This window comes from Triturus cristatus, chromosome 10, assembly GCF_964204655.1.
Source record: "Triturus cristatus chromosome 10, aTriCri1.1, whole genome shotgun sequence".
NCBI classification, from domain to species: domain Eukaryota; kingdom Metazoa; phylum Chordata; class Amphibia; order Caudata; family Salamandridae; genus Triturus; species Triturus cristatus.
In genome coordinates, this window is record NC_140593.1 from 680,347,806 (window position 1) to 680,367,510 (window position 19,705).

Consider the following 19,705-nt stretch of genomic DNA (forward strand, 5'->3'; position numbering starts at 1 on the left):
ACACTCTAGTGCCCGAAGTTACATATTACATAGCATAGTCTAATCCTTACACATGGCACTTTTGCACAGCGTTCTGATCCCGTTCCCTCGACGCCGAATGCCTCCCTGTTCCTCTCAAATCTCATTCTCTGAAAACTGCATCTTATTTCCTCTGTTTTCTCTCCTGACTCGTTCTCATTCACGTATGCACTCAAGAGGATACACAACTTGCCGTCAGCCAGCTTTGCCTTTGACATAATATAACATAGCCTAGCGTTGCATACCATTGCATAGCATACCATAACTTAACAAAACATAACAAAACATAGCCTAGCCTAACATAACATAACAAATCATAACATAGCATAACAAAACATAACATAGTATAGCATAATATAACATAGTATAGCATAACAAAACAAAGCATAGCACAACAAAACATAGCATAGCATCACAAAACATAGCAAAGCATAACAAAACAAAGCATAGCATAGCAAAACACAACAAAGCATAGCATAACAAAACATAGTATAGCATAACAAAACACAACAAAAAATAGCATAGCAACAAAAAATATCAAAACATAGCATAGCATAACAAAGCATACCAAAACAAAACATAGCATAGCATAACAAAACATAGCATAGCATAACAAAAAATAGCATAACATAGCATAGCATAACGAAATAAAACATAGCATAGCATAAGAAAACACAAAACATAGCATAACAAAACACAACAAAACATACCATAGCATAACAAAGCATAGCATAGCAAAACAAAACATAGCATAACAAAACATAGCATACCAAAACACAACAAAACATAGCATAGCATAACAAAACAAAACATAGCATAACAAAACACAACAAAACATAGCATAACAAAACAAAGCACAGCATAGCAAAACACAACAAAACAGCATAGCATAAGAAAACATAGCATAGCATAACAAAACACAACATAGCATAGCATACCAAAACATAGCATAGCATAACAAAACACAACAAAACATAGCATAGTATAACAAAGCATAGCATAACAAAACACAACAAAACACAACATCATAACATAACACAGCATAGCAAAACACAACAAAACATAGCAGAGCATAACAAAACATAGCATAGCATAACAAAACACAACAAAACATAGCATAGCATAACAAAACATAGCATAGCATAACAAAACAAAGCATAGCATAGCAAAACATAGCATAGCATAACAAAACGTAGCATAACATGACAAAACACAAAACATAGCATAGCATAACAAAAAAAACATAGCATAACAAAACATAGTATAGCATAACAAAACACAACAAAACATAGCATAACAAAACAAAACATGGCATAGCATAACAAAACACAACGTAGCATAGCATAACAAAACATAGCATAACATAACAAAACATAGTATAGCATAACAAAACACAACAAAAAATAGCATAGCAACAAAAAATATCAAAACAAAACATAGCATAGCATAACAAAGCATAACAAAACAAAACATAGCATAGCATAACAAAAAATAGCATAACAAAATAAAACGTAGCGTAGCATAAGAAAACACAAAACATAGCATAACAAAACATAGTATAGCATAACAAAACATACCATAGCATAACAAAGCATAGCATAGCAAAACAAAACATAGCATAACAAAACATAGCATAGCATACACAAAACATAGCATAGCATAACAAAACATAGCATTGCATAGCATAACATAACATAAGAAAACATAGCATTAAGTTTGATAAACTCATAGTAGCGGGCTAGCTAGCTTTAACGGCCAGTGAGTGTAAGCAACTCCGTCAACCCAGAAGCAGTCACTCGGTCACCTTTGCTCTTGTATTGCAGTGGCTTCGTTTATTAAACACTGCCCATATTTATACTGTTAGCACTTTACTTGTGCAAATTTCAGGGCTCACAAAACTTTAATGAATTGAAATTCACAACTGCGGCTGTTAAGTTCGTGCTATATAAAACCCTAAGGATAAATAAGAAACATTGCAATTTACAAAACATAGCATACCAAAACACAACAAAACATAGCATAGCATAACAAAACAAAACATAGCATAGCATAACAAAACACAACAAAACATAGCATAACAAAACAAAGCACAGCATAGCAAAACACAACAAAACAGCATAGCATAGGAAAACATAGCATAGCATAACAAAACACAACATAGCATAGCATAAGAAAACATAGCATAGCATAACAAAACACAACAAAACAAAACATCATAGCATAACATAACAAAACACAGCATAGCAAAACACAACAAAACATAGCAGAGCATAACAAAACATAGCATAGCATAACAAAACAAAGCATAGCAAAACATAGCATAGCATAACAAAACGTAGCATAACATGACAAAACACAAAACATAGCATAGCATAACAAAACAAAACATAGCATAACAAAACATAGTATAGCATAACAAAACACAACAAAACAGCATAACAAAACAAAACATAGCATAACAAAACACAACGTAGCATAGCATAACAAAACACAACGCAGCATAGCATAACAAAACACAACAAAACATAGCATAGCATAATTAACCCCTTCCATGCTGCGCAAATTCCGCCGCTGTGCTGACGGAATCTTGCGCGGGCGGGGTCATGACGGAACGGTTCCGTCATGAGCACAGCTCAACCGTGGCTCATGACGGAACCGTTCCGTCATGAGCACCGAAGGGGCTAAACAAAATATAGCATAGCATAACAAAACAAACATAGCATAACAAAGCATAGCATAACAAAACATTGCATAACAAAACATATCATAGCATAACATAACAAAACATAGCATAGCAACACACAACAAAACATAGCATAACAAAACAAAGCATAGCATAGCATAACAAAACATAGCATAGCATTACAAAACAAAACAGCATAGCAAAACACAACAAAACATAGCATAGCATAGCATAACAAAACATAGCATAGCATAACAAAACATAGCATAGCATAACAAAACATAGCATAACAAAACATAGCATAGCATACACAAAACATAGCATAGCATAACAAAACATAGCATAGCATAACAAAACATAGCATTGCATAGCATAACATAACATAAGAAAACATAGCATTAAGTTTGATAAACTCATAGTAGCAGGCTAGCTAGCTTTAACGGCCAGTGAGTGTAAGCAACTCCGTCAACCCAGAAGCAGTCACTCGGTCACCTTTGCTCTTGTATTGCAGTGGCTTCGTTTATTAAACTGTGCCCATATTTATACTGTTAGCACTTTACTTGTGCAAATTTCAGGGCTCACAAAACTTTAATGAATCGAAATTCACAACTGAGGCTGTTAAGTTCGTGCTATATAAAACCCTAAGGATAAATAAAAAACATTGCCATTTACAATGTGAATAGCTCCAACAAACACAAGACCTTTTTCAAAGTACAAAACATTGCCATTTACAATACCAATAGCTCCAGCTCCAACAAATGCGAGACCTATTGCATTTCCAATGCTTGTTTCTGTTACCTGTGGTGTCGGGCCTCAGGCCCACATCACGGAAATGATAGACACAGACAACAGGAGCTACATAGCAGTAACTGGCAACGAGCACGTGCCACGTGCACTCGGACTCTTTTATTGACGGGGTCACGTCACTCGTGACGCCCGTGATGGATGGGTGTGGGGTGCAGTGTGACCAGACCAGCCCTCAAGGGAGTGGCTGGAAGTGCAACTTCCTGTGGGACACCAGAACGTGTCTCGCAGGACACTACATTACCCACAATATGAACCAGCTGGCACCCACAACAAACCTTACTCCCCTGCCTCCACCCTCGCCTGTCCCTCTTCAAACAACCCCTGTGCACAGAACATTTTCATCTCGGCAGAGCCTGCCCATTCAGTTCTCTTCATAGATGTTTGTGTCCTCATAATAAAAAATAACGTTCTGTGTTTACACTGAGCTTCATATCGCACTTCCAACCCTATCTAAGCACTGTAAATACCAAGTGTTACAACTATCCAATTCCAATTTATTAGTATCTCGATTTTTAAGCCCATATTGCCGACGTTAAAACTACAACTCCCAGAACGCAGCGTTCCTGCTGACTACAGTGTAAACCCTGGCCTAACGTGCACGTGTTAGACAGTGATGCCCATTCCCTGGTACCAGCACGAGGATCCACTCACCAGACACAGAAAGTAAGCCGTTTACCAGGCTTCTGACTTCTCACCAGGTGTCGCCAGTTATATTTCTAATACACGCTCTCCTGTATGCTCCGGAAGTGAATATAGGAAGTGCCTGCTGCAGAGAAACGCCACTGACAGCGCATGTGCGGTAAAGAGGAAGCAGTAAAGCTTCCGAAGTGGCTGACAACAGGAAGTGCTCTAGTATGCAGCTATCTATAGGCGGTTATCAAATCGATATCGAAACTCATGGTCATTTGACGCGGCTTGCTGAGCGTTTTTACACCCCATACCTTAATGCTCCCGAAATAAGTCTGGACGCCACTTATGAAGAACTGGAGTATAAACTTTCTGCATTGAGCTCACGGAGCAAAAGCGAGACAACGTTAGGCTTTATTGTGCAACAAACCCTGTAAACTAATGACAAAGACTATTCGAAACATGTATTCCTTTAACGTGCCAAGAGTTTAATTGTATATATTAGATTTTACCATTTCGTTAGGAGACATTTAAGATTGTTTATAAACATTCATTTGGAAACATTAATGCTCCTACCACCCCAAACAATGCTATTAGCGAATCAAAAGGCAAGTCGGTTGTCACGTGTGCTCTCTGTATAGCCTAGGTTATAATGTATTTATTTATTTATGCGTTTTTATATAGCTCGAACTTTCCCCGAAGGAGCGTTTTACAATAGAACCAGTTACATTACATAAAGACTTCAGAGTGCATGAATTACATAAAAGATAAGAAACTGAAAAACTGTAAACTCACATAAGAATGGTAGTAAGTGCATATGTCTACTACAGATATTAGCGGTTTGAGTTACATATATTCAAGTTGCAAATTCACTCAAGATTACATTTTAAGAAAAGTTGATGCGATTATGGTAGGCCAAAAATATATTACATATTTACAGAGCATCATCTTCTCGCCATTGCTGTGGTTTTTGCAATGCTCGTTCAGCCAGGCCTTCCGGGTGCTGTTGCACTCACAGGCGGTGATCTAGGGCCTGGAGGGATCCCCAAGCTTGTGATGGCCGTAGGGGTAGAAGGCTGGGTGGTGGTAGGCGAAGGCAGCGTGCTGGAGCAGGGGCTGCTCTTGAGCTCGTGCTGAGCGCCAACTATGGGAAGGGGGCAGCTCGGCTCTGTAGGGCATAAAGGGTCCATAGCTGGTGTAGTGGAGTTCGTAAATGGAGTAGTCATTGGTTCGGTACTGTGGGATAGAGACTAAAGTTGTGGGAGCCAGCCAGTTTGCAGTGCGCCCTTGACGGCGTTAACGCAGAGGCATGGTTAGGTTCTAGTTAGGTATGGAATATTGTAATTGAAATATTTGATATATATATTAACACTTTGTTGTTGTCATCGTTATTCATGTTGTCTGAAGTTCCTGGGAATATTGAATAGCGTATGGTGAATGGAAGCCATACTGCATTGAGGTTACTTGTCAGGATTAGTTAGGTAGGGAATATTGTAATTGAAATATTTGATATATATATTAACACTTTGTTGTTGTCATCGTTATTCATGTTGTCTGAAGTTCCTGGGAATATTGAATAGCGGATGGTGAATGGAAGCCATACTGCAGTGAGGTTGCTTGTCAGGATTCGAGAAAGTGCGGAAAGTTAGGTAAAACTAGAAGCACTGTTTTAGGGATTATTTCTGTATGTAAGTGAGAATAATTGGTAGCTAAAGAGGTCATTGGCACAACTTTGGTCTTGTATCACCTAGAAAGGGTAATACTGAAGGAGTAGCAGGTTCTCTGATGCTTGAGGGAAGAGTAAGCGGAAAGGTTTTTACTCGTAGTGAGTGAAGGGTAAGCAGAAAAGGTTTACTCGCAATGAAAAGAAAAACTGACTATTTTTTGGAAATTAGAGAATCTGATACAGTAGCGAATGTTTTATGTTGTCAATTTATGCAAAATACGTACAAAATACTAAGAGATTTAATTTACGCATTACCTTGTAAAGGAGGGGTCAGTGGCGGGTGCTGCACTGACGTCACAAAAAGCCGCGCTGGGATTGGTAGGACAGCGGGTGTGTGACATGCAAGTTTTTGCAAAGGAGGGGTCCGTAGAAAGGAGTGATATTGACGTCACTTTAAGCCGCGCTAGCATTGGCTAAACGCACAGAGTAAGTTGAGTTTTGATTGGATACCAAAATAAGAGACGCGCTAGTATTGTACGAAAAGATTAAGTAACTATAAACATAGAAATCCCGAAGAATAAAAATAGAGAACGGATTGTGTATGTACGATCCCACATTAACTGGAAATCACTCAGATAGAAATTATTTAGGGTTTGCTTACCAGCAATACTTGAGAAGAAGATCACGAAAAATGTACTGTGAAAAAAGAAAAATGCCGTTTATGCAGAAAATAAAGAATTACTTTAAAAAAGATAAGCCTATTAAAACGAGAGAAGGAATTCTCATTCCTCCTCCGAAAACTCCTGCATCATACATGATGGTAGAAAGAGGTTATCATACTTGTGTATGGTTAGAAAATTGGATCGAATATACAAAGGATGATGGAATTTTGGCTTTCCCAGAAAACGGAACATTTAATGGAAGAATTTTTCTTAATTTGTTTACGAGAATGAATGAATTAGAACCCAGACCTAGGTTGACTCAGTATGAGGCATTAGAGGAATGGGGAACTGAGGCATTTGAACGAGATAGACTAAGGTGTAACAGGAATCTGAGTAATTTCTACCCAAAATGTCTGCGTGAAACTCAAGACAAACAGATGAAACAATGGAGACAAGCCATGTTAACTGAAGGATTATATCCTGTATTAATGGCTTATGAACAGGGAGGAAGCAAATGCACAGAAAAGAAAAAAACACTTAATGACAAGTAGAGGAGACTCTGATGAAGATTATTTAGATGAGATACTAATCAAAAGTCCTCCGCCATATCAGGAAGGATCAAGTAAAATTACCCCAAGCGCTCCACTTCTAGAGACACCCTTGGTGCCACAAGTAGTACATGATAGAACAATGGAAAGGGTACTCCAAGAAAAGGAAAGAGAGGCAATAAATAAAAATAGGGAAGAATTAATACAAAAGATAACTCAGCTAAACACACATCCTGAAGCGCTAACCATACCTGTGACTATAGGTCCTGTTGTCCCGTTATATGGAGATAAATCAAACTGTCCTAAAACTCCTGTCATGACCACATCACTAATTGAACCTAGAAAAGGAAAAATAATAGTCGATGACCAAGCTAGTGATTGTGAGTCTGTAATTTCATTAATGGATTTGCCGATAAGAGGGCAGATAAATGACACACCTAGAAGAATCACACCAGGTTGTTCAAAAGAAGTGAGACTTGAGACATCTACGGGAACAAAGAGTGCCACACTAATAACCCCAGAAGAGTTAGACAGATGGACAAGAGATATAGAAAAGCCCGATCCACCTCCAAAAATACTAGATGTTTTAAAGCTAATAATAGAACTGGAATAGATGATAGCGGGAATTGTAGGGTTGGAAAGGCTGAATACTTTTAATGAGGAAGAATTGCTGTTCATTTGCAGAAGTATAACTCGAAATACAAAATAAGTTCATGAAAAATTAATGAATTTGGCTTTAGAAATGGGAATCGATGTGGGAAGATCTGAGGTTCTACAGAAACCCTATAGAACAGAATTTTCTGATAAAGATCTGGAAAATATGAACGTGTCGGGGAGAAAATTGCAAGTTAAAGAATTAATGACGATATTACAAAAATGGGGAGACCTAGACAGATGGAAAGCAAGCAGGACGAAGAAAAAGGAAGAAGCACCGGCCACTCGAGTAACATCAGAGTATTTAATGAAAGAAACAGAAAAGGCAGAAGGGTTATACCCAATGAGAGAAGTTCCAGGGGGAGGATATGTACATGTTCCGTGGACTAGACAGGATATTTTGTCATTTACAAATGATTTCCCAAAATTGAGGGAGAAGCCTGTGGAATGGTATAGACAAGTTGAAAGGTTTGTGAAGGTTTCAAACGTTCTGTTAAACGATTTGGATGGTTTGTTTGACATAGTGGTACCAGCTGATTTGTGGGCTGAGTGCAAAATTACGGTTGATTGGCCAACTGAAGAATACCCGAGAGACAAGAAAACGGGAGCCCCGTCTGAAGAAGTAATCAGAAAATATAACCAGGTCATAACTTTCTTGAAAGGGAAAATACCAACCAAAAGAGACAGAGTGGGTAAAGATAGATAGAACAACTCAAGAAAAAGATGAATCAGTCCATGCGTACTATGAGCGCCTTCTACATGTGTTCAAACAGTATAGTGGGGTGGAAATCATTGAGAATAAGGATATGCTCATTTTGTGTATCGATTTGTTAATGGATTAAAGAAAGACATATCTGAAATGATTAGGCAGCATAGTTTGTGTTGGCAAGCAAAGCCCATAGACGAAATTTTAAAGTATGCAAAGTACTGTGGAGATGAAATTGACAATAGACGAAAGATTTTAGAAGAAAAGGTAATGTGGGCTCAAGTTAAATTGGCAGAGCAGCAGGAAATTCAGTTAAATGACATGGCAGGGAAATCAGAAAAGGGGCAAGGAAATGGCGAAATTAGCGGGGCAAAACTAAAAGAGTGATTAAGTAGAGAAGAGGCAAAGAAGAAATTCCCTTGTCATGGATGTGGAAAATTGGGGCATTGGAAGAACGAGTGTAAGAATATACAAAATAATAATAATAGGCCAAATCCAAATTTAAATCCACAGACGCAGAAGGAGGTGATAATGAGTCAACCACAACAAGTTGTAAATCTGCAGAATCAATTGCCACCTGCCCCTATGCCAAAATGTGTGGGTCAAGCTAAGTACAGTACGGACACTGGATTTCAAGAAGGAAGTGGTAAGAAAAATTTCCTAACATCACAATTTCTTTTGCAGGAACCCTATTTCGGGGACCAAGATCAATGACGGTGACTGAAAGGGGGGATGAGGATTGTGTACTTGGCGCATCCTTACCAGTAGATCAGTCAGGTCCGTATATCAACGGGAAGGTAAAGGGAAATTACATTACCTTTTTTGCTGGACACTGGCTCTACCCGTTCTACTGTGAGAACAGCAGCCATTCCAAACCTACCCCTCTCGGGAGAAGTGATCCAAGTAGTGAGTTTTCCAATAAACAAATTAGGACCCCAATTACAAAGCCAATGGAAGTTTGCATTGGAAACTTCAAAGAGATGCACAAGTTTGTAGTGTGTGACGCCAGTCCTGTGAATTTATTAGGAAGAGTTTTGTTGTGCAAAATCAATTGCACTATATTCTGCACACCGGATGGTGTTGCCATTCAAACCCCAGATGAAGACGGAATATACAAAATCATGTTAGCTAAGCAAGGAGCAGAAGTAAATGAATTATATTCAATATTAACCCAAGACGACTTGCCAGAAGAGGTAAAACTGACAGTAAATCCAGATGTGTGGGATTTTACTGGAAAGTAGAATTAATGACAGATGTAGACCCTGTAAAAGTGACTGTAAAGGAAGGTGCAGTTTTCCCAAACACCCGACAATACAAAATGAGTCCTGAAGTTAAAGCTGGTGTTGCAGCAGAAATAAATCGAATGGTCGAACAAGGCATATTAAAAGAGATTTTAAGTAGTCCCTGTAACTCTCCTATAATTGGAATTAAGAAACCAAATGGCAAGTATAGGGTAGTTCAAGATTTATGAAAGATTAATAAGATTGTTGTCCCCTGTTGTCAAACCCTGCAGTGATTCTGTACCAAATACCATGGAATGCGAGGTGGTTTACCGTGATTGATTTATGTCATGCTTTCTTCTCTATCCCATTGCATCCAGATAGCCAGTTTTTATTTTATTTTAAATTTGATGATCGTGTTTATGCTTGAAATCGTATCCCTCAAGGGTACACAGAAAGTCCTTCAATTTTCAATCAGATTTTGAAAAAATGTCTTGAGACTTTGGTAATGCCTAAAGAATCTGTTCTCGTACAGTACATAGATGATCTTTTAGTCGCTTCAAAAACAAAAAGTGACTGTGTGACAGATTCCATAGCCTTGCTGAACCATTTAACCAAAGGTAGACATAAAGTGTCCCCTGAAAAGCTACAGTTTTGCAGAAAAGAAGTGAAGTATCTGGGACACCAGATAGAACGAGGAGAAAGGAGAGTGACATCAGAAAGAATAAAAATAATCAAACAAATGAAGTTGCCGCAAACCCAGAAGGAAATAAGAATGTTCCTAGGGGTAGTTGGTTATTGCAGACAGTGGATTATGGGGTTCTCCATGTTGGCGAAACCCCTGATACAAATGACAAAGAAACAAGCAAAAGAACAGATAGAATGGGACGATGAGAGTACAAAATATTTTTTTAAATTACGAGATTCTTTATGTGAAGCCCCTGCTTTAGGTATGCCCGACTATTCAAAAGATTTAGCCTTATTCTGTTGTGAGAGATAATTGTGCCCTCTCAGTTCTAACACAGATTCATGGCCTGATGAGACGCCCAGTGGCATACTTCTCTGCTACCTTAGATCCTGTAGCATCCGCTTTATCAGGATGCCTAAAAGCTGTGGCTGCCACATGTGTAAGTCTGGAGCAAAGTGAGACAATTGTAATGGGACACCCTGTAAAGGTGTATGTCCCCCATGCAGTTGTAATTCTTTTAACACAAACTTGTACCCAATATCTCACCCCAAACAGACTAACTAAATATGAAAGAATCATTTTAGGTGCATAGAATGTGACCATTGTTCGATGTACTGTACTTAATCCAGCCACTCTGTTACCAGATCCATATAATGAGGAAGTAAAGGATGACCCAGAACATGACTGTCTTGATGTAACAGAACTAAGTACAAAACCACGTCCAGACATTCAAGATGAGCCACTAAAAGATGCTGAGCATGAATTCTTTGTAGATGGTTCATGCATGCGCCATGAGGAGGTAGGATTAAGTGCTACTTATGCTGTGTGTACATTGGCTGAAATCGTCGAAGCATCCTATTTACCAGAAGTCAAGTCTGCACAAATAGCCAAATTGATTTCTTTAATTAAAGCCTGAAAAAAGGAGAAAAATTGGAGAGTAACCATTTACACTGACAGTCAGTATGGTTACGGGGTGTTGCATGACTTTGAAAAAAGAAAAAAAAAAAACAATTACGAAAGGGGGACCCCTAAAAGGAATACAGGGCGGGTGGGGTAGGGGTAAATCAATCAACATCAGCTAAAGGAAACACCCGCCCGGATGCTATACAGGAGGGCCTAGAACATAGGTCCCTGGATCAAGCAAACACTAAACTGGAGCTGAATGAACAGACCAATTATATAAAGGCACCAACAAAATTGATAAATAGAAAAATATATATTTTTTGTTTATTTTTTTAATATACAGCATTTTTTCGAAAACTTTTTTTGGTTTTTGCACATAAAAACATTAGATGATGAAAAAACAGCGAATGTACTTCATAATCATAATACACCAAATTATTAAATGTCCCACACGTAACTCAACTCATACATACATACATTCATTCCATCAAAATTCACACTAACAAATAACGGTCTAGGTGGAAAAACTTCCAGACAAGATCATATCGGTGGTTAGCTCACATATCATTCAGTTGGAAAATAACGATATTATGAGGTGAGAAGTGCTGAAAGTTCAGGCGCCAACGCGCGTTTCGGTATTGGACCCAAAATTGGGCCCCACCTTCATCAGGGCGAAGACCGGTAGATTGTGGGGGACATAAGATGTACCTAGAATTAATCAAACAAACATATATGAGCAATCAAACAATGATAATACATAAGCATATAACCTGATGCAGTATCATTAATATTGCAAATCTGTCCACAGAGATCAGCTCCAGAAGTGAATCAAAAGAGATATCTATACCATAGTTTTCATACAAGGTCCAATAGGTACCAACAAGGAGCATGTGTATGAGAAAACCTCCAAAGTAAGAATAGCCAAGGCAATAAGTTATACCCAGGTCTAGAACAGGAAGAAATAGGAAGTCCGTGCAGTTAAGTATGTGCAGATATATGGAAAGATAGAAAGACAGCAACCCGCATATTTAGCACCCGTGTTTGGAATCAGTGAATAGGAAGATTATTTATGCGTGTACGCAGGCTATGAGAGTCCCATTCATAATACGTACTTTAAGGTTAAATCCCCAACAATAGGGGTTTAAGTGCACATCTTTACTGGATGGAGGAATATATATTCAGAGACTCAACAGGCCGCTGGTAAAATCTAGGGAAGATTAGTCAAAGAACAATCTATTCAGATACCTGCAATAGGTTATGTTAATTCAGAAATGAAGAAAGGAAGGTCATGTTCAGTTAAAAGGTAACCTACCCGCGCCACTGATTATAGCCAGAAGCGTTCAATCAAGTATAAGTCAAACGGGTCAGGTAAAATTCAATGCATTCAGCGAGGTTTAAACATGAAGGCTCAGGGAGGTGCAACTAGATCTAAGAAAAATAATAGAGAAATAGATCGTAAGAGGGAAGATAGATTATGGGAAGACATTTAGCTTCACTGGGACAAAATCCCGTATCCAATAAATCAAGGGAGAAAAGTATGGATGTAACAAACATACTTGCGGTTAACGGCAGGGCAGTAATTGAGTATAAGCTGGTTTTCACATGAACATAGGTGGTTCAAAGATGGATTGACCAATAACGTGGAAGCTGCGTCAGAGCGCTGGATATTGTGTATTTCAAGCCACGGGTGTTTCCTACATAGACAGAAACAGAATATTTCTAAATAGAATGGTACAGAGGTCGCTGTATAACTGCGGCATTCAAGCAGAAACTAATAACGACCTCTTATGGGCAGAGAATACATTAAATCATAGATAGCCCAAGAGTCCTAAGGTCAAGCGCAGAGATGGTTTGGGAATCAATGCAACGAGGATAGTAGTTAGACGCTATTGCGTCGTTTCACGGGGGAAGAGGAGAAAAGCCAGGAGGAGCGGGGGCGCGGATAAAGGACCTAAGGCCCTCAGTCTAAAGGGGAGAATATATAACCAAAGAGCATATAGCTCCCGGTAAGACGGTGCAGGCGTCCGGGCTAAAAGAAATGGAAGACGACAATTCCCATATTTTGGATCTTACTTGTCTATACTGGTTCCGACTTGTAGAAAGGCGCCGATCGCAAAGTCAGGTAGCACGCCGGGAACGTCCTGGATGATTCCACCAAAGGGTCCCACCCTTCTTAGCGAGTTACAAATTCACAGTGAGCCAATAGGAAGTCTTGTGACGTGTGATCTACAGGGATAGAGAGAGGACTGAAAACGTGCAGGGAATCAATCTGCTTGACAATGTGGCGGCCATATTGAAACAATGGAAGTGGCCTTTGGGGAAACAAGGGCCAAATGGTGGCCAAGGCAATGTACGGGGTCACAAATCGCCGTGCTCAAATCTGTTTTGGACAAAGTTGAAGGCCCACAGGTGTTAAGTAGACATACTCATACAAGCAATCTCAGCAGGGGCAGGGTCAGCGCAAAATGTCTGAGCTCCTAGAGTATACAGCAATCTCGAGTAGCCTGATCAGTAAGAGATACAGACAGGGCCGGTCGATTAAATGATCGCATTCTCCCACTGGATAATCTCGTTCAGACCATGATGGACAGAGTCCAGATAAAAGATCCAAAAGGTCTCTCTCTTTTTCCTAATTCGACTGGGGTCTCTGCCAGGGGGGGTACAGATCTTCTCTAAAATGGACCACTTCAGGTCCATTTCATTGTGGTCTTTGTCAAGCCAGTGACTGACCAGTGGGGCAGCGATTTTTTTGGTGCGAATATTGGACTTATGTTCGCAAATTCTGATTCTACACTCACGTCCTGTCTCTCCGATGTATATAAGGTCACATGGACATGTGATGATATAGATCACATTGAAAGTACAACAGTTGGTCATCCCCTGAAGTGTAATGGACCGGTCATTAACGTTGATGGTCTCGCCAACAATCGCATTGGAGCATGCCTGACAGGTGCCACAACGATGATTCCCCTTGATGGGTTCTAAACTTGAAATGGCAGTCTGAATAGGAGCCTTTTTATCCATGATTCTCCCTCTGATTAGGAAGTTTTTTAAGTTCTTATTTCGTCTGAAGGCAAAAAGAGGTTTCGGAATTTTCGTCTCATCGTTGCCAATGTTTAAAAGATACCATAATGAGTTGATGGTCTGTCTAACCTTGTGGGTAATGTCGGAATGTTTGGTAACATATACCAACTTATCCATAGGGTTGATCTCCTTGGAATCAAACATGGACTCTCTGTTGAAATATCTGGCTCTTTTGAGGGAGTTCTTGATCAGCTTATGTGGATAACCTCGATTAAGTAGTTTTGCCTTGAGAATGTCAGCCTGGATTAGGAAATCTTTGATATGAGAACAGTTCCTCCGAATACGGAGAAATTGGCTAAAGGGAATGCTGTCCCTTTGGCACCTGGGATGGTAACTGCCGTATTGTAACAGCGTGTTTCTGGCTGTGGGTTTAATATACAGGGACACAAATAGTTTTTTTTGATGGTGTTCAATCCAAACGTCCAAAAATTCAACCTTGAGGTTGCTGCAGTGGACCGTAAATTTCAAATTGATGTCAGCTGCATTCAGCCAGGCAACAAATTCATCCAGGGAGCTTTGGTCTCCATTCCAGATGAAAAAAATATCATCGATGAATCGAGACCAGGCTCGGACATTCTCATAGAAGGGCGCCAATTCGTTATATATATTGATCTGTTCAAAGCGTCTCATATAGAGACAGGCTATGCTCGGGGCACAGGAAACCCCCATGCTAACGCCCTGTATCTGATGAAAATTGTTGTTGTTGAATTCAAAGTAATTTTCACTCAGGACCGTCTTTAAACATTCAATGATAAAAGGGGCATTTGTCATTTCTGTTTCCATAGCGAGGATCTCTTGAGGCACAGATAGTGCTCCTTCCTGGGGGATATTCGTATACAGAGATTCCAGATCCAACGTGACCAAGAGCTCCTTCTCCGAATCATAAGGCATGTTCTCGATCTTTGAGATGAAGTGGCCTGTGTCTTTCACATAAGATCCAATTTTACTCACCAACGGTTTCAAAAAGCAGTCAATATATTTAGAGAGAGGTTCGATAGCCGAACCGATGGTGGAGACAATGGGTCTTAGGGGTGGATTAGAGATGTTATTATGGGTCTTAGGTACCCCGTATATAATGGGCATGCGAGTGTAACTGGGTGTCAAACATTCAGCTTCCTTGGTGCAAATAAAATCCTCCTCAACCGCAGCCTCAACCATGGCTAGAATGCGCTGTTTAAGATTGGATTCAGGGTTTCTCGTGATACGTTTATAGTGTCTGGTAGATGACAAAAGGGTGTTTATTTTCTCAATATACGTAGGGGTATTGAAAATAACGATGCCCCCTCCCTTGTCGCAAGGCTTGATGGTGAGTTGCTTGTTATCTTGTAACGATTTCAAAGCATTCTGTTCCACAGCTGACAAATTACTAGCAGGTTTGGGGACAAATTTGATGGTTTTGGCAATTTTCAATAAAACCGCCTTCTCAAAAATGCCTACCTCTGAACCAACAAGGTCCAAGCTAGGGGTGAAATCAGAGGGGGGCCTGAGTCCTGAAAGATTATCCATAATGTCAGGAGATGGTCTGTTAAGAAAGAATTTTCTTAACCTGATTTTCCTGAAAAAGGAATGTAAATCCTTCATAAATTCGAATTTGTTAAAAGAGGTAGTGGGAACAAAGGAAAGGCCCCTAGATAGGAGATTCACTGCTTCAGGGTCAACGTTGGAGACAGATAGATTAAACACAGGTATGTTTATTGTGTTTTCCAGTACTGGTTGTGTCTGGTTTGTATATACATTTGTGGTTGACCCTGACCCTGATGGAAGTTCCTCAATCGAGGTGTTCTGGTTCTGGGGCGATAGTTCCCTCTGCGGTTGCCTAAAAAATGATCAGGCATGGCCGGTCTGTCAAAAGATTCATGTCGGGGTTGATAATTTGTCTCATAATCAACAGGCCCTTCTCCTACCGAGTCCGTGGTGTCAGAGAACGTGGTGATCTTTTTATTATTCCCCCATCTCATGTTGCCATTACTGGGTCTATTAGTGTCCGACATGTTATAAAAGTTGGACATAAGATACGGATATGTCAGTTCCTGGGAGAATAGCCTAATATCTTTCCTCAATTTTTCGGTTTTCATTTTCAGGAGATAGGCAGAGAAGGAATCTAATTCTTGGACGATCTCTTCTAGATTTTTTGTTGCCATTTCAACTGAGTTGTCTTTCTTGAGTCTTTCTTCCAATTCTTCTATTTCTTTATTCATGACGGCTAATACTTCTCTGGCAGTCTCGATGATTAACATCATCCAATCCCGTGAGCATCTGTTCGATATTAGAGCCCATTTCTCTAGGAATTGTCTAATTTCTACAAATAGCCCTGGGATGTTACGGACCCGCAGTCCAAACGGGAATGTTCCGGCCTTCAAATACTCAAGCATGAAATTGGCATGGGCTTCAGTGCGTTTGGATTTTTTCTTTAAATTAAGAAGTTTGGTCCATTCACCTTCAAGACCTTTGGATAACGAGAACTGTTTGTCACTGCCAGCTGCTAAGCCTATCATTCGTGCAAAGTCCTCATCGGAGAACCCAAAGGTTTTGATGCTCTCCATATTGTGAGGAGATAGATGGTGTCGAGAAAGAGAGAGAAATGCGGGGAACAGATATCTTTTATACTAGCGCAGACATTCAAGGAATTGTAAAATAGTTTAAATCAGGGGAAACAACAAAAAAAGGGGTTACATAAATCATAAGAAATAAATAGGAAAGTTAAGTTACAGACAAAAGGGTTGTAGTAATCTAAATAGTAATCCCAAGGGCCACACTTACCAGTGGCCCGCAATATCAAGTCAATAATAAGCAGTTGGCAACGTAGAAGGTTCAAGCGTTTATTGGCCACAACAGAACTCTACATAGAGGAGCCTCATCGATCCTCACCCATCAGGTGCGCTGAGGAAGATTGCTGGCCCCTTGACAGAATCACACTTATATACATAACAGATTCGACATACAAAGCCTTACAAGTGGAAAAACACCAGTTAGCCCAGGAGCTCCTAAATGAGCTCATACCATATCCAGTTTCAGCTGCACACACAAGGTTACTATCTTTACAGAGAAGGTCGGCGGGGTGACTCCCTTCTCGTCTCGGGCCCAGAGGAATTTCGCTTGATACTCCCTACAGCAGATGTGACCTTGGGCCTCAGTCGTAAATACAATTCAACCTGTCTCTAGGCTGGTACGAGCTAAATCATGTAGACGGTAGGCAGAGAGAACCACATGATCTAAAACACGACTGGTCATAATCCAAGATGGCCGTAGTATGGCTTTTCGGCCCTTTCTATCATACAAGACACAGAAAAGGAATGGGCCATCTTCTAAAGCATGTCTCGTTGTTTATGGAGTAGAGATACAGACCAAGATACATTATGCTAACTTCACATGCTGACTTGTATCCCACAGAACGGCCCTTTTTAGCATAATGTAGCTATTCATCGAATTACTCTTCAAAAATACCTTCGTCTATCTGCATTATGTCATGCATCTCTTTCTGCACTAACTGAGCGTTCACCCTGGCGGGGTTTGCTTTAGGTTCAGGTAAAGCAAGACGAATTTGGGTGGCACAATAGGAGCAACAGGCAGGCCCACATTGGATGCAAACACAACAAGTAAAAAGGAAACCCACTATTCCTAGGAGGATCATGAATATTTTCCAACCCCAGGTGGTAAGAAGACCCCAGAACCACCCCGAAATAGACCAAGTACCTGTCTCCGTATGAATCTCGGATGCTAATCGATGCAATTTCTGAATGGCCAGATGAACGAGGGGGCGGAGTCAGGTATATATACGCAGCAGGATCTGCCAATCACTCTACACGCTCCTCCGCGATCAGCTAGGATAACGTTTAAAACAAGGCGGTTTTGGAGGGTCACAAGTCTGGCCGCTTGAAGTTCAACGGTTATATTAGTCAGTATTCCAGCAGTGGTATTTACCACTCCCTCTACCACCCTGGACAATCTTCTAATTTCCTTACTGGTTAAAATGGGTCCCCATATAGGCAGGACTCCTTTCATGATATCGACAAAGTGTTGGGCAGGGGTATCAGTCTGATCCGTAGCATCTCTATCAGTGGTTCCTGATTCTAAACTCCGTCGGTTCAGTGAGTGAGATTTATGATAGTCGGAAGGGGCTATATAAACAGGAGGGTACAGGAAGGACAAGTAACATCTACCTGACCACCCTCTGGGGAGCCAGGTGTAAGTGTTTTCTCCGCACACAAAATATACATTCGGAGGGGTAAGTATAGGTGGGCTGCTAAATGTTTGTAATCTATAGGTATAGTTACATTTACTAAATCCAACAAATAAATGGCCAGTACCATGTATGCAAAAGGAGGACGATGTATTCAACACAGGAACCGAAATGATCCTATCATTTGACACATTTCGTTCCTGGAAATATCTGAAATATTCAGTAAAATTGAAGGACACAAAATCTAACCCTTCATCCCTCAACCAGGTGTCGTTTTCATGTTCTGTATACACATTCATGCAAGCGGTTGGATCCAGAGTACCATCTGTACCTTCGGCATTTGGGGTGAATCCCTGGTGCCTTTCTATATAGGCCAGAATCAAATCATAATCCTTTTCTAAAAATCGGTGCCCATCAACAGTATAATGTTCATATATCATTGACAGTAATCTAAACCAAGCTTCACAACTGCCTAAATATGACAAAGGCATTGAAATGGATAGATCATGTTTGTGCATCACTGGGGGAAGAAGGCCACATACCCAGCAATTCGTGGCATTCGTTGAACTATGGGTTTGGTGTAACATTTCAATAAAAGCATTATTCACATAGGTCTGACGATGCCTCTCTTTATGTGGGGCAAAAGTCTGAAAACGGTGCTCCGCGGGGGTGGTAGCCATCAGGGTGTGCACAGGATGACGGAATTCTAGATAGATGAACATTCCCAAACATAATATTAATGAAACAACTATTATGACAATGAAAACAATCTTGGCACGCAATCTCCAGGTAGAAAACATCGGCAGATGTGGATACAAAGGGCGGTGTACTATGGGACGTTCCTCTTCAGGGACAAAATGAGCAAAAGGGTACATTCTCACTAAAAGTCCAGATATAATCTCGGGAAAAAGGGAATCTACAAGCAGTCCAACCTGCCGGAGGGTGCTTCTTTCCTGTGTCCGTATTAGAGCCTCACAGGCAGACTCCTATTGTTCCATGCAACGAAAAAAAGGAAGAAGGGCACAAAAAACTTCTCGCGTCGGAGTTGCACTTGACACAACTCTTGCTGAAAGGAAACTCTACCTGGGCCCCCACCAACTGATCAATGTCTCTATCTTCTTTCTGAACACAGCTTTATCAAAAAGTTCCAAGCTCTCAACGAGTTCAGTCCAGTGTTTTTGTTTTTCCCAGGGTTTTACTCAGACCTTCATTCTCATTCTCTAGGCTGAACCTGGGATCTTTGTTTTCTGTCGGGGCCA

At 40.2% G+C, this 19,705-nt stretch overlaps 1 protein-coding gene and 1 long non-coding RNA gene across 5 annotated transcripts in view; one reads left to right on the forward strand and one right to left on the reverse strand.

The window, feature by feature from the left end:
* C10H8orf33 (chromosome 10 C8orf33 homolog) overlaps positions 1-4,335 on the reverse strand; it is a 190,532-nt gene extending 186,197 nt beyond the window's left edge. Inside the window, exon 1 of one of the 4 annotated variants that reach the window (XM_085628183.1) lies at positions 4,160-4,335. The gene's annotated coding sequence lies outside the window, so the exon portion shown is untranslated. Of the gene's footprint in view, positions 1-3,499; positions 3,596-4,159 lie in introns of those variants that run through there. The other 3 variants (XM_085628179.1, XM_085628181.1, XM_085628182.1) reach the window with 3 other exon arrangements.
* Positions 4,336-4,345: 10 nt separating this feature from the next.
* LOC146789904 (uncharacterized) overlaps positions 4,346-19,705 on the forward strand; it is a 30,734-nt gene continuing 15,374 nt past the window's right edge. The window contains exons 1-2 of the long non-coding RNA XR_014969492.1: positions 4,346-4,531; positions 8,885-9,017. This is a non-coding gene — a long non-coding RNA (uncharacterized LOC146789904). The remainder of the gene's footprint in view (positions 4,532-8,884; positions 9,018-19,705) is intronic.